The sequence below is a fragment of the Schistocerca americana genome, chromosome 4, assembly GCF_021461395.2.
Source record: "Schistocerca americana isolate TAMUIC-IGC-003095 chromosome 4, iqSchAmer2.1, whole genome shotgun sequence".
NCBI lineage: Eukaryota > Metazoa > Arthropoda > Insecta > Orthoptera > Acrididae > Schistocerca > Schistocerca americana.
In genome coordinates this window covers 712,188,780-712,204,380 of record NC_060122.1, presented here as the reverse complement: position 1 = coordinate 712,204,380, position 15,601 = coordinate 712,188,780, and the positions used below count along the sequence as shown (strand labels likewise).

The 15,601-nt window shown below is 41.8% G+C and overlaps 1 protein-coding gene across 1 annotated transcript in view; it reads right to left on the bottom strand.

The window, feature by feature from the left end:
* LOC124612873 overlaps positions 1 to 15,601 on the bottom strand; it is a 65,249-nt gene that overhangs the window by 14,607 nt on the left and 35,041 nt on the right. The window lies entirely within an intron of this gene.

The following is a 15,601-nucleotide window of genomic DNA, read 5'->3' as shown; positions in this document are numbered from 1 at the left end:
AGTAAAAATGGCAGTATTAAGTCTTTGAACAAGATCCTGACCGTGGGCTTTCCACGACAGCTTACTATCTATCTGAACACCTAGAAATTTGAACTGTTCAGTTTCACTAATCATATGCCCATTCAGTGAAATTAAAATGTCAGGTTTTGTTGAATTGTGTGTTAGAAACTGTAAAAACTGAGTCTTACTGTGATTTAGCATTAGTTTATTTTCTACAAGCCATGAACTGAGGTCATGTACTGCATTATTTGAAACCAAGCCAATGTTGCACACATCATCCTTTACTACGAAGCTAGTGTCATCAGCAAACAGAAATATTTTAGAGTTACCCGTAATACTAGAGGGCATATCATTTATATAAATAAGGAACAGGAAATGCCCCAACACTGATCCCTGGGGCAACCCCAACTTGACAGTACCCCAATCAGACCCCACATCACAGCTGTTATCAACATTGTGAATAATGACCTTTTGCTGCCTGTTGCTAAAGTAAGAGGTGAACCAATTTTGTGAGCTACTCCCCATATTCCGTAATGGTCCAACTAATGGAGCAATATTTTGTGATCAACACAATCAAATGCCTTAGTTAAATCAAAAAATATGCCAAGCATTCGAAACCTTTTGTTTATCTCATCCAGTACCTCACAGAGAAAAGAGAATATAACATTTTCAGTTGTTAAACGACTTATAAGCCGAACTGTACATTTGATAGCAAATCGTGTGATATAAAATGATCAATTATCCTTACAAACATAGCCTTTTCAATAACTTTTGCAAACACTGATGGCAAGGAAACAGGTCTAAAATTATCTACATTATCCCTTTCTTCCTTTTTATAAAGTGGCTATACTACTGAGTACTTTAATTGCTCAGGAAACTGACCATTCCTAAAGGAAAAATTAAAAATATGGCTAAATACAGGGCTAACATGTTCAGCACAGTACTTTAATATTCTGCTAGATGCTCCATCATAACCATGAGAGTCTTTAGTCTTCAGTGATTTAATTACTGACTCAATCTCCCTCTTGTGTGTATCACAGAGGAGTATTTCAGACATCAATCTCGAAAAGGCATTTGCCAAGAAAGTTATATGGTTTCCTGTAGAAACTAAATTTTTATTTAATTCACCAGCTATGCTCAGAAAATGATTATTAAATACTGTACAAATATCTGATTCATCAGTAACAGAAATATTTATACTGCGAACTGACTTTATATCGTTGACCTTGTGCTGCTGACCAGTCACTTCCTTCACAATTGACCATGGTTTTAGTTTTATCCTGTGAATTAGCTATTCTATTCGCATACCACATACTCTTTGCCTTCCTGATAACATTTTTAAGCACCTTACAATACTGTTTGCAATGGGCTACTGTAGTTTGATTGTGACTACTTCTAACATCTTGATATAATCCCCGCTTTGTTCTACATGATATCCTTATCCCACTAGTTAGTCACCTGGGCTGCCCATTACTGCTAGTACCCCGTTTAGAATGTTCTAATGGAAAGCACTCTCAAAGAGCATGAGAAATGTGTTAAGGAAAGAATTGTATTTAACATTTATGTTATTGGCACTATAAACATCCTGCCACACTTGTTCCTTGACAAGGTTTAAAAAACTCTCTATTGCTGTTGGATTAACTTTCCTACATAGTTTGTAGTTAAATATGATATTGGTTTGAGTACAAAAGCCTTTTAGTGTCAAAATTTGTGCATCATGGTCTGAAAGGCCATTCACGCTTTTACAAACAGAATGCCCATCTAGTAATGTAGAATGAATAAAAATATTGTCTATGGCTGTGCTACTGTTCCCCTGCACCATAGTTGGGGGGGGGGGGGGGGGGGAACTTTGTATCAGATCATATGAATCTACCAACATCCATTTTCTTGCACTATCATATACAAAATTTATATTGAAGTCACCACATATAACTAGCTTCTGGTACTTCCTGCAAAGTGAAACAAGAACCCTCTCTAGCTTGAGCAGAAATGCTCAAGTCGGAGTTAGGGGACCTATAAACAACAACAATTAGAAGTTTAGTTTCACTAAATTCACTACCGCTGCACAACATTCAAATATCTGCTCAGTGCAGTGTTGTGATACATCTATGGATTCACATGGAACATCATTGAGCATCACTGGAGAAAATACCTCAATACAGAACCTTTGGCTGACAGAAAGTGCATCATATTGCCACCACTGCACATCAAACTTGGATAAATGAAGCAGTTAATCAAGGCTTTGAACAGAGATGGAGGATACTTTGGCTATATATGTACAAAATTTCTTGCATTTAAGTATGGAGAAAATAACAGCAGATCAGCAGATACATGACATTTCAGGCTTTCCTGACGGATCTGTCACAAATAAACTTCTCAAGTTTTCCATCGGACTATACCATCCCACAATATTTTATCCATACAACTATCGACCTCTTCATGTGGTGGTAGCTGATGTGTCCCTGCTACAAGGTACAACTGACGACAGTCAAAAGGCAGCACCGAAATTTATTAGGCCAGGAGCAAGCAATAAGCGTGCCTGGGAAGACACTTGTAGCTGGAAGAAAGCAGCGCTCATAGTGCCCTATGCCAGCCACTGCTGGATTCCAGGCACTGCTGAACTCAATACCTGCATCCCTGCTGATGAGATCGTTGGCCATACGGATACGTATGACCTCCTTAAAAATACATTTGACACTGAGGATAAAACTTCAGTCTTCTTGTGTGTGTGTGTGTGTGTGTGTGTGTGTGTGTGTGTGTGTGTGTGTGTGTGTGTGTGTCAGAACAGCTATTCTGTTAGACAGATATGCCATGTATTCCATTCTAAGCAAGTTCAAAACAGGGACATAAATGAAGATGTGGAGGCACCCACTGCAACAGCATTCCTGCTATATTTTGGTGGTAAGTCTTCTTTCGGTCACCAGCAAAACTGAGGAGTTAGTTGTGCTCGGCCAAAGACGATCTCAGACTTAGGAAATGTGGCGTGTATAAGATTCCGTGCCGATGTAGGAAATCTTATATTGGGCAGACGTGCCAAACCGTGCAAGAACATTGAGTTAAAAACCATTGTCATATCTGCTTGGCCAGCCTGATAAATAACCAGTAGCAGAGCAATGCTCAGACACGGGGTATCACACGTTTTACGAGAAGACCGAAGTGTTATCCTTAGTGTCATCTTTCTGGGACTGTCTTATCACCAGGGATGCAGATTTTCAGTTCAGCACCTTTCTATGTCTCCTGGCAGTGGGCACTGTGAGCACTGATTTCCTCCAACTGCGAGGCTCTTCCTGTTCAAACGCATTGTCTTCTCTCGGCCTGATAAATTTTGATGACGACCACCTGAAGACGTCGGACAGTGGTATCAGTACAATATGATCTAGCGGCAAACCCAAGAAGAGTATTTGTGAAAGCAGGTATATATGATGGACCACAAATCTGCCAACTCATAAATGAGCAGAAATTTCAAGACTCAATAAATTATGCTGAGGCAGCTGTGTGATCATCACTCGGGTGTGGTAGAACAGAATTTCCATGAAAACTATAGGACTTCTAACAATTAAGAACTAACAGAGAACACTGCTGGAAGCTCAAGAAATGAATTAAAATTTGTGCCACAGCCGGGACTCGAACCAGGGTCATCTTGCTTACTGAGTTCAAATCCCAGCTGTGGCACAAATTTTAATTCATTCTTCAGCTTCCAGCATTATCGTAGATACAGATGAGACTTAACGTCTTGGGGAAAATTTAATTATAATATCTAATAGATTCCTAGAACATCTAAATTCACAACACAAAAACATACAATTCACCATGGAGCTAGGTGAAAAATACATTAACTTTTCAGACCTTTACACAGATATCACCACAAATACACAAACTTTCAAAATTTGCAGAAAACCCACAACAACAGACACAGTAATACCCTCATGTTGACAACACCCAATAACACACAAACATGCAGCCTTCCATTCCATGGTGCATCGCCTCACATCCATATCAATGTCAAAACAAAATTTCCAAACAGAAGTAGACGCTATTAAATATATTGCATATAACAATGGCTATAACCCGAATTAGTTGACAAAATCCTGCACAAGAAACAAAGAAGGAAAATCTAGCCCTACATTTATACCCCCTCTGCAATAACAACTGCACCAAAAACCAACTGGTGTACTATTTCATATCTAGGTAAGCTATCAGACAAACTGGCCAAAACACTGAAACCCAAAACTATAAAACATCATTTTATGTCAGAGGCACTACAGCTAATCTCCTATTCAACAGCAAGGACAAAACAGATAAACTAAGCAAAAGTGGGGTCTACAAAATAACCTGCACTGACTGCAATAAACTGTACATTGCTCAAACAGACCAGGCCATATCAACAAGGCTGGCTGAAAATGAACGCAGCTGGAGATTAAATCAATCAGACTCCACCTTTGCTGAACATGTGCTCAAAGAAGGACACAAATATCTTACACACACAGAAGTGCTACATATAGCCAACAAAGGCAGAAAACTCAGCCTACTAGAAGCACTTGAAATTAACAAACATTTAGCCCTAAATCCGAGCTGGTTCTAAATGACCAATTGCAACTGAACACATCACCACTCTTAAACTTTACTCAGTACAGTAAACTTGCTACTAACCACAAAGTGTCCCAATAGTAAACAAATTCACACCCCAATATAATGTAATATCCCTTATGTGTTTACATTCCTAACTGTAACAATGTAATATTTGATATTTACCAATGCACATTTTTTCTAATAACAAAATGTAACCCCCAAAGAAAACATCGCTGTTGTACAACTAACAATTAGTGTCCAGTGCTACTGTTCACAACAAATACAAAAAAATTGTAATTTTGTAATAATGTGTGTTCTAAATAGTTCTAATTGTTGCCATACATGGTACTGACAAACCATAAAATGTGATTTATTATGTTGAAGAACAGTTTTACAGAGCAAAAATTCAAGAGACCCGTTTGACAATTCCAAAGACAATACCACAACTAAAGATCATATGTAACTGCGTTGTATCTTAGTCCAGAATGTCTGGTTCGTAAGAACACAAGCTCCTTGTAAACAATAGCCAGTAGTTATCTGAAGATGGCCTAATAAGCCAAAAACTAGTTCATACAAATAAAAATCAGTAGAACAAAAAACTGCCAAACGGTTATTCAACCCTCAAGATCTAATAGAGATTATGTTCATTACGTTTTGTGCACTTCGTTATAACATGAGCATAAAATGCCACTATCTGCACAGTCATTTGGACCAGTTTCCAGATTGTCTTGGTGATGTAAGTGAGGAACAGGGTGTGTATTTCCACCAGGAAATAAGTTCAATGGAAGAACAGTATTGTGGATGATGGGATACACATATGATGGCGGATTACTGTTGGAGCATCCAGTATGAATGTCTAAGATCAATGCTTAAGAGAAAATCACAGAAATGAAGATTCAGTGACCCAATGGAAACAAAATTAATGAACTAAATGTGACTTATGTACAAATAAATAATGGCAGTTAGATTGATACAATATTGCTTAATACAAATGGAAGTGCTTGATCCATCCAAATGTCTTCTGTATTTAATTGTATGTGACTGATGTAGCTGTATATGTGGACTAATATGATTAGGGTGGAATACAATGAGAATAAGCTATATAGCTGGATGACGTAAAACTGAAGGGAGTTTTGGAATCAATGAGCCAAATATAATCAGAAATATGTCAAAATCGTAAGGCAGCAAAATCACTGTTCCCCAGTGTAATGGCTGAACAAAACACTCTGTAACACACTAAAATCTCCCTCCCAGTATTTTGGGAAGGAGACCAGACAACAAACAAAACCTTACAATGCATACACACTCATATCATTGTCATTGATACTATGGAAGACACAGATCAGCCATCACGTCAAAAAATAAACCACACTCAATTAAAATATGGTCGAGCAACAACCATGTTCTGCAAGTTCCTCATACTGATGGGTCCTTCCACCACATGAGAAAGCCATGTTTCATTCCCAGCTGTGTAAGGAGGTATTTCTTGTGACTGTTACTGCACCTCAACTCCCAGCTACCATGCAGTCTCTCTCCAAATATGCCAAGAGTCTCACAGGGGCCTTTACACAGTAAAATAAGGCTTCAAATCTTGTCCAGAAACAGATCTCCTGTGCTTTGTTTCTCCAATTACCTACCACCTCTCACATGTCCAGCCACAAAGGAGCACTGCTCTCGTGACCCACCCAGGACTGAAGCAATTGAATCACATTCTTTTCCAGGATTTTGACTACCTCTCATCCTGCCCTGAAATGATAAATATCCTTCGTATCCCTCCCAAAGTGGTATTCTGCTGGCCACTGAACCTACACAGTATCCTTTTCCATCCCTACTCCACCCCTGTTCCCACCCACTTGCCTTTCGGCTCATGTCCTTGCAACAGACTTAGACCCAAGGCCTGCCCCCCTACATCTGCTCATTACCAACTACTCAAGTCCTACCTCCTTAATGTGCAGAGGAAGGGAGGTGGACTTCAATGCATTATAAACAACTCTGTTGTGTGGAAAGACTTGCCCCACTCCTTCCCTCCCCACCCACCCACCCACTGTAATGGTATGCTGACACTTCATAATGGTGCTAATGACCATTCTGTAGAGTGCCCCACATCCAAAATCATCATCATCATCATCATCATCATCTTCATCCAGTCCTGTCACAGGTATCTCCTACCACATCAAAGGCAGGGCTACCCAAATAAGTAGGCATGTGTTCTACAAACTACACTGCAACCACTGCGCTGCTTTACATGTGGGCATATAAGCTAACAAGCTGTCTGTGTGCACGAATGGCCAATGCCAACTATGACCAAGAGACAACTGGACCAACCAAATACTCAACATGCTGCCCAACATGATGTGCTTCACTTTAGAGGCTGCTTCACAGACTCCGCCATCTGGAATCTTCCTACCAATACCAGCTTTTCTGAATTGTGCAGGCAGGAACTCTCCCTACAACATATCCTTCATTCCCATAGTCCCCCTGATCAATAACTTCACTAGTCCCTGTCCTCCACCTATCTATCCCCTCCCATTCTTCCATTCCGGCACTCCACACACTTTCTACCACACCTTTTAGTCCTTTCCCCTTCTCTGCTTCTCTCCTCCCCCTCTTCCCCTCTTGCCCCAGCACAGAATCTGGACACTGCATCTCTCAGCTCTGTCCTGGCCTGTCCTCACCGCATTCCTGCCTGCTCCCACAAGCAGCACAGTAACTTCCTCCACCCGTATCCTGCTATCCCTCCCCCTCCTCACCCATTGCCTCTTCCTTATCCCCACCACCCACCTCAGCAGAATGCTGTTCATGTCAGACACAACTGCAGTCAGGCCTCAGCAGCCAGAGTTGTCTTTGTGTTTTCTATGTTTGAAGAAGGTCTGAAAGCTTAATATTTTAATAGCAGTCTTTTTCACTGTTCCTGTTTGCTACTCAACATCTCCTCTATGTGGTGAGTAAAAATATATTCTTTCCAAATTGTTGTTATTGCATTCTGGATTTTTCATTGTCTGTTTTTCCACTATCCTGTTCGAAATATTTTGCATGTATTTCACAATTTTCAGCATTATATTTAATTACATAAAATCCTTGTGTACTCTCATATTTGAGAGGAGTAATATTGCTTATTGATAGCCGTAGAGTATAAATTCGTGGAGTCGTTAGATATAAGCAGTAGGATGGATAGGGTGCGTGCGTGCTGTGTGCGGGCGCAGGAGGAACTGGTCGCGGTTCGCGAGCAGCTGAGCGTGCTGTTGGCCACGGTCAGCCGCCTTCAGGCTGCTGTCTCGAGGTGCAGCAACAGCGGAGGGTCTGGCGTGTCGCTTGAGACACCCCAGGTGTCGCTTGCTGCGTCTGCTGACTCAGCTGCCGCAGCACCTTCTAGTATACCCAGTGCGTTGGGGCCGCCCTCACCTCAAGGTGAGTGGCGGACTGCAAGGCGTTCACGTCGCTCGAGGCGGAGGGTCAATGTGGAGGCTGGCCGGCTGGCCTCGCCCGTTCATCCTGTCAGTGGGCAGGTGGCTGCTTCTTCAGCAGGGCCCGAGCAGGCACACAGGAGCAAAGGCTTGCCGGTTATTGGGAGCTCCAACATTAGGAGGGTGATGGAGCCCCTTAGGGAAATAGCATACAGGGCTGGGAAGAAATCCAACGTGCACTCAGTTTGTCTGCCGGGGGGCCTCATCCGAGATGTGGAAGCAGCCTTGCCTGTGGCTATCAAGCGTACGGGGTGCAGTTGCCTGGAAGTAGTTGCTCACGTCGGTACCAATGATGCCTGTCGCTTGGGTTCCTCAGTTCGTACGGGCGGCTGGCGGATTTGGTGAAGACCGCTGGCCTCGCACGCGGGGTGCAAGCAGAGCTCTCTATTTGCAGCATCATTCCCAGAGTGGATCGGGGTCCTTTGGTTTGGAGCCGAGTGGAGGGTCTCAACCAGAGGCTTCGTCGACTCTGTGACGGTCTTGGCTGCAGATTTCTAGACTTGCACTAATGGGTGGGGAATTGTAGGATGCCCCTAGATAGGTCAGGGGTGCACTACACAAAGGAAGTGGCTACTTGGGTAGCAGAGTACTTGTGGCGTGCACATGGTTTTTTTTTTTTTTTTTTTTTTTTTTTTTTAGGCTAGGCAGTAGTGCGAGGTGTCCTGATGAACACTCACCAGTCAACGTGCAGGCAGGGAAATCAGGACGCGCTCAGTATAAAGACACTTCAGCTATCAAGATATTAGCAGTAAATGTACAGAGTGTTCGGAATAAATTTCCTGAATTTACTGCCCTCCAGGAAGCATGTGGTGCGCAAATTATTCTCGGGACTGAGACCTGGCTGAACCCTGAGATAGGAAGTTCTGAAACATTTAGTGAGGGTTGGAACGTGTATCAGAAAGACAGATTAGACACCATAGGAGGTGGTGTCTTCATTGCAGTTGACAAAAATATTGTGTCTACTGAGGTCGAAGTAGAGTGTGATTGTGAAGTTATCTGGACACGTTTAACAGGGCTAGGGGAAATAAAGTTAATTGTGGGGTGTTATTATCGGCCACCAGGTTCCATCGTGACAGTTCTAGAATCATTCAAAGGGAGTCTACATTCCGTATCGCAGAAGTACCCGAATCATGCTATATTAGTCGGAGGTGACTTCAACCTAACTAGTATAGACTGGTATGTCTATGGATTCATTACAGTTGGTACAGACAAGCCGACGTGTGAATTACTTTTGAACACATTATCCGAAAACTGTCTTGAGCAGCTAAATCGACAGCCAACACGTAATGGAAATATTTTAGATCTGGTAGCCACAAACAGACCAGACCTCATCGACGGCGTCAGTGTTGTTGATGATGATGATGATGATGATGATGATGATTATTAGTGTTTTAGGGCGCACAACAACGAGGTTATCAGCGCCCGGTGTCAGTGTTGAGACAGGGATTAGTGATCATGATGTTGTCATTACGATTATGGTTACGAAAGTTAAAAAGTCAGTCAAGAAGGCTAGGAGAGTATTCTTACTAGAAAGAGCAGATAAGCAGTTGTTAGCATCCCACTTAGTAAATGAATCGACTTCATTTACTTCTGGTACGATGGACGTGGAAGAATTATGGGCAAATTTTAAACACATTGTAAATCACGTATTGGACAAGTGTGTGCCGAAAAAGTGGGTTACGGACGGAAAAGACCCACCGTGGTTTAACAGCGCAATTCGGAGAACAATCAGGAAGCAAAGGCAGTTGCACTCGCAGTACAAGAAAGATCGGGAGAATGAGGACAGGCAAAAGTTAGTAGAGATTCGTGCTGCTGTAAAAAGAGCGATGCACGAAGCATTCAACCACTACCACCGTCATACCTTAGCAAAAGATCTTGCTGAAAACCCAAGGAAATTCTGGTTTTACATAAAATCGGTAAGCGGGTCGAAGGCTTCCATCCAGTCACTCACTGATCAATCTGGCCTGGCAATGGAAGACAGCAAAACGAAAGCTGAAATTTTAAATTTAGCATTTGAGAAATCTTTCACGCAGGAGGATCGTACAAACATACCGCCGTTTGAGTCTCGTACAGATTCCCGTATGGAGGACATATTGATAGACATCCCTGGGGTTGTGAAGCAGCTGAATGGGTTGAAAATAAATAAATCGCCAGGTCCTGATGGCATTCCAATTCGGTTTTACAGAGTACTCTACTGGATTGGCTCCTTACTTAGCTTGCATTTGTCGTGAATCTCTTGCCCAACGTAAAGTCCGGAGTGACTGGAAAAAAGCGCAGGTGACGCCTGTATATAAGAAGGGTAGAAGGACGGGTCCTCAAAATTACAGACCAATATCCTGAACATCGGTTTGTTGCAGGATTCTCGAACATATTCTAAGCTCGAATATAATGAATTTCCTTGAGACAGAGAAGTTGCTGTCCATGCATCAGGCACGGCTTAAGAAAACATTGCTCCTGCGAAACTCAACTTGCCCTTTTTTCACATGATATCTTGCGAACAATGGATGAAGTGTATCAGACGGATGTCATATTCCTTGACTACTGGAAAGCGTTTGACTCGGTGCCCCACTGCAGACTCCTATCTAAGGTATGAGCATATGGGATTTGTTCCCAAGTATGTGAGTGGCTCGAAGACTTCTTAAGTAATAGAACCCAGTACGTTGTCCTCGATGGTAAGTGTTCATCGGAGGTGAGGGTATCATCTGGTGTGCCCCAGGGAAGTGTGGTAGGTCCGCCGTTGTTTTCTATCTACATAAAAGATCTGTTGGATAGGGTGGATAGCAATGTGCGGCTGTTTGCTGATGATGCTGTGGTGTACGGGAAGATGTCGTCGTTGAGTGACTGTAGGAGGATACAAGATGACTTGGACAGGATTTGTGATTGGTGTAAAGAATGGCAGCTAACTCTAAATATAGATAAATGTAAATTAATGCAGATGAATAGGAAAAGGAATCCTGTAATGTCTGAATTTAATGTGTAGCGCTTGACACAGTCACATCGATTAAATATTTGGGCGTAACACTGCAGAGTGATATGAAGTGGGACAAGCATGTAATGGCAGTTGTGGAGAAGGCGGATAGTTGTCTTCGGTTCATTGGTAGAATCTTGGGAAGATGTGGTTCATCTGTAAAGGCGACCAGTTATAAAACACTAATACGACCTATTCTTGAGTACTGCTTGAGCGTTTGGGATCCCTATCAGGTCGGATTGAGGGAGGACATAGAAGCAATTCAGAGGCGGGCTGCTAGATTTGTTAATGGTAGGTTTGATCATCACGCAAGTGTTACGGAAATGCTTCAGGAACTCAGGTGGGAGTCTCTAGAGGAAAGGAGGCGTTCTTTTCGTGAATCACTACTGAGGAAATTTAGAGAACCAGCATTTGAGGCTGACTGCAGTACAATTTTACTGCCGCCAACTTACATTTCGTGGAAAGACCACACAGATAAGATAAGAGAGATTAGGGCTCGTACAGAGGCATATAGGCAGTCATTTTTCCCTCGTTCTGTTTGGGAGTGGAACAGGGAGAGAAGATGCTAGTTGTGGTACGAGGTACCCTCCGCCACGCACCGTATGGTGGATTGCGGAGTATGTATGTAGATGTAGATGTAGACATGTCTGTCATTTTCATCTATGAAACAGACACTTGGGCTGTGGTATCCTTTCAGTCTACTCTTAAACGTCTAATAAAAATCACAGGTATTATAACTGAAAAGTTTTCTTCATTTCTGAAAGTTTCCTCTTCTCAAAATATCTGTTAGTTCTTTTAATTATCCTTGCTGTTTCCTTTCTTTTCCATTTAAACAGATTATAGTATTCAATTTTCACTGAGCATTTCCACTTTTCCCATTTTGCCCTTTGACCCTCTTTGATAAAGTCTGGTTATATATCATTCCACCATATTTTCTTTTCACTTTAATTGACTCAAATATTTTCTATGCAGCATTATTAATTCCTTATGATAATTCTTGCCAATTGGCACGTTTGGACTTGAATATTATCTGTGCATCATTATTAATTTCTTAAGTTAATTCTTGCCAATTGGCATGTTGAGCTATTTTAATTTTGTCTTGATATTTCTGAAGTGATTCTTTTGTTATAGTAAGTGAGTCTGTATAATATTTTATTGTTTCTATAATTTTCTTTGTCTTTTGTTGGCTAGAATTTTAACCTTGCCAATACTCTTGCTACATTGGTAACACTGGTTCCAGTCGGATCAATAAAGTTAAGCATTGTTGGGCTGGGCTAGCACTCAAGATGGGTGACAATCCAGTCTGCTGAGTGCTGATGGCAAGCAGGGTGCACTCAGCCCTTGTGAGTCAAATTGAGAAGCTGGGCAGTAGAGGTTCCAGTCTCATCCACTGACATATGGCCGGGGGAGCAGTGTGCTGACCACATGCCCCTCCATATCTGCATCCAGTGAAACTTGTGGGCTGAGGATGACACGGCGGCTGGTCAGTACCGTTGGGCTTTCATGGCTTGTTTGGGCAGAGTTTAGTTTAGTTTTAGAACTTTAACCTTAATTTTTATTGCTGTGGTGTAAAGAGTGTACCACATGGGTGCATCTAGAAGTTTGCAGAGTACTTATACACTTTACACTGAATGCTCTTTTTTGGTTACTCTTGCTTCCAATTGGGTGTTGCTTGAAGTACAAAAAAAAAAAAAACAACATATTAATGCAGATACACAGAGTATATTCAGTGTGCCATAGATGAAGACTCACTTGCCACAAAAATTTCACTTTATTTCAGAATAAAATTCAATCATCAATTGAAGAGATATTTTTGTTTTGGTTTATTGGTTTTGACAAATTAATTTGTCATCTTCAGAATGTTAGTACTGCTTTAATGTGATTCATTTACTGTAAATTAGCAACATCAACTAAGTTTCTGATAATGACTGACTAATTTGTTGAAACCAGTCAGGTGAAATAAAAATATCTGTGCTACTGGAGACTGAATTTTATTCTGAAATACATACAGGATGACACACGGGAGACGGACGGTTTTGAACTGCATAGTACTGAGGGCACGGTGGTGGGAGGTGGTCGTGGTGGGGATAGTTCTGATCTACACAAGACGCCATTTCATTTACTCAGTCACTATGGAGCAGTGGGACTTGCAATGTCGAGTGTTTGTTTATGACAGTTTCGTGAAAAGTGGTGATTCTATTATTGCTACACAGCGATTGATTAGTGCGTGGTTCCGAGCTGTAACAGAATCCTCAAATGGGTGGAAAACTTCAGATCAACTGGAAACATACTGGATAAGAAGCATCCTGGCCAGAGACGCAGAGTAACAACATCAGAAAATGTTGAAAAGGTAAGGCAAGCGGCAGTCAGACGCCCAGGACGGTCAGCTAGACATCATGCTAGTGAGTTACGAAGCAATCATTAATCGGTTAGATGAATTTTGCATAAAGAATTAAAATTCCATCCCTACAAAATGCTCATTGTCCAACAACTTAAGGAAACTGATTTTTCTGTACGTGATGACTTCGCTTGCAGAATGCAAGTGATTTTGCGATCGAATGAAAATGAAATTTTATTGATGAGCGATGAAGCTCATTTTCATTTAAACAGGACCGTGAATAAGCAAAACCTACGTTACTGGGCACCAGAGCATCAACACCTTATCCACCAGCATCCTCTACACTCAGAAAAAGTTACAGTCTGGTTTGCTCTTGGCTCTGTTGCCATTATTGGACCTTATTTTTTTGAAGAGAATGGGGCCACAGTTACTGTTAATTCGGTTAGTTACATTCGTATGCTTGAAACATTCTCCAAACCATAACTACGAAGATGACGAATCCCTTTAAAATGCGTTTGGTTCCAGCAGCATGGGGCAATATCGCACACCGCAAACACTTCAATGACAGTTCTTAGATGCACGTTTCCTGGTCGGATTATCTCACATTTTGGGAATGTTCGTTGGCCTCCCAGGTCTCCCGACTTGTCAGTATGTGACTTTTTTTCTGTGGGGGTCCCCCCATGAACCATGGACCTTGCCGTTGGTGGGGAGGCTTGCGTGCCTCAGCGATACAGATAGCCGTACCGTAGGTGCAACCACAACGGAGGGGTATCTGTTGAGAGGCCAGACAAACATGTGGTTCCTGAAGAGAGGCAGCAGCCTTTTCAGTAGTTGCAAGGGCAACAGTCTGGATGATTGACTGATCTGGCCTTGTAACAATAACCAAAACGGCCTTGCTGTGCTGGTACTGCGAACGGCTGAAAGCAAGGGGAAACTACAGCCGTAATTTTTCCCGAGGGCATGCAGCTTTACTGTATGATTACATGATGATGGCGTCCTCTTGGGTAAAATATTCCGGAGGTAAAATAGTCCCCCATTCGGATCTCCGGGCGGGGACTACTCAAGAGGATGTCGTTATCAGGAGAAAGAAAACTGGCGTTCTACGGATCGGAGCGTGGAATGTCAGATCCCTTAATCGGGCAGGTAGGTTAGAAAATTTAAAAAGGGAAATGGATAGGTTAAAGTTAGATATAGTGGGAATTAGTGAAGTTCGGTGGCAGGAGGAACAAGACTTCTGGTCAGATGACTACAGGGTTATAAACACAAAATCAAATAGGGGTAATGCAGGAGTAGGTTTAATAATGAATAGGAAAATAGGAATGTGGGTAAGCTACTACAAACAGCATAGTGAACGCATTGTTGTGGCCAAGATGGATACGAAGCCCACACCTACTACAGTAGTACAATTTTAAATGCCAACTAGCTCTGCAGATGACGAAGAAATTGAAGAAATGTATGATGAAATAAAAGAAATTATTCAGGTAGTGAAGGGAGACGAAAATTTAATAGTCATGGGTGACTGGAATTCGAGTGTAGGAAAAGGGAGAGACGGAAACATAGTAGGTGAATATGGATTGGGGCTAAGAAATGAAAGAGGAAGCCGCCTGGTTGAATTTTGCACAGAGCACAACATAATCATAACTAACACTTGGTTTAAGAATCATGAAAGAAGGTTGTATACATGGAAGAACCCTGGAGATACTAAAAGGTATCAGATAGATTATATAATGGTAAGACAGAGATTTAGGAACCAGGTTTTAAATTGTAAGACATTTCCAGGGGCAGATGTGGACTCTGACCACAATCTATTGGTTATGACCTGTAGATTAAAACTGAAGAAACTGCAAAAAGGTGGGAATTTAAGGAGATGGGACCTGGATAAACTAGAAGAACCAGAGATTCAGGGAGAGCATAAGGGAGCAATTGACAGGAATGGGGGAAATAAATACAGTAGAAGAAGAATGGGTAGCTTTGAGGGATGAAGTAGTGAAGGCAGCAGAGGATCAAGTAGGTAAAAAGATGAGGGCTAGTAGAAATCCTTGGGTAAAAGAAGAAATATTGAATTTAATTGATGAAAGGAGAAAATATAAAAATGCAGTAAGTGAAGCAGGCAAAAAGGAATACAAACGTCTCAAAAATGAGATCGACAGGAAGAGCAAAATGGCTAAGCAGGGATGGCTAGAGGACAAATGTAAGGATGTAGAGGCCTATCTCACTAGGGGTAAGATAGATACCGCCTACAGGAAAATTAAAGAGACCTTT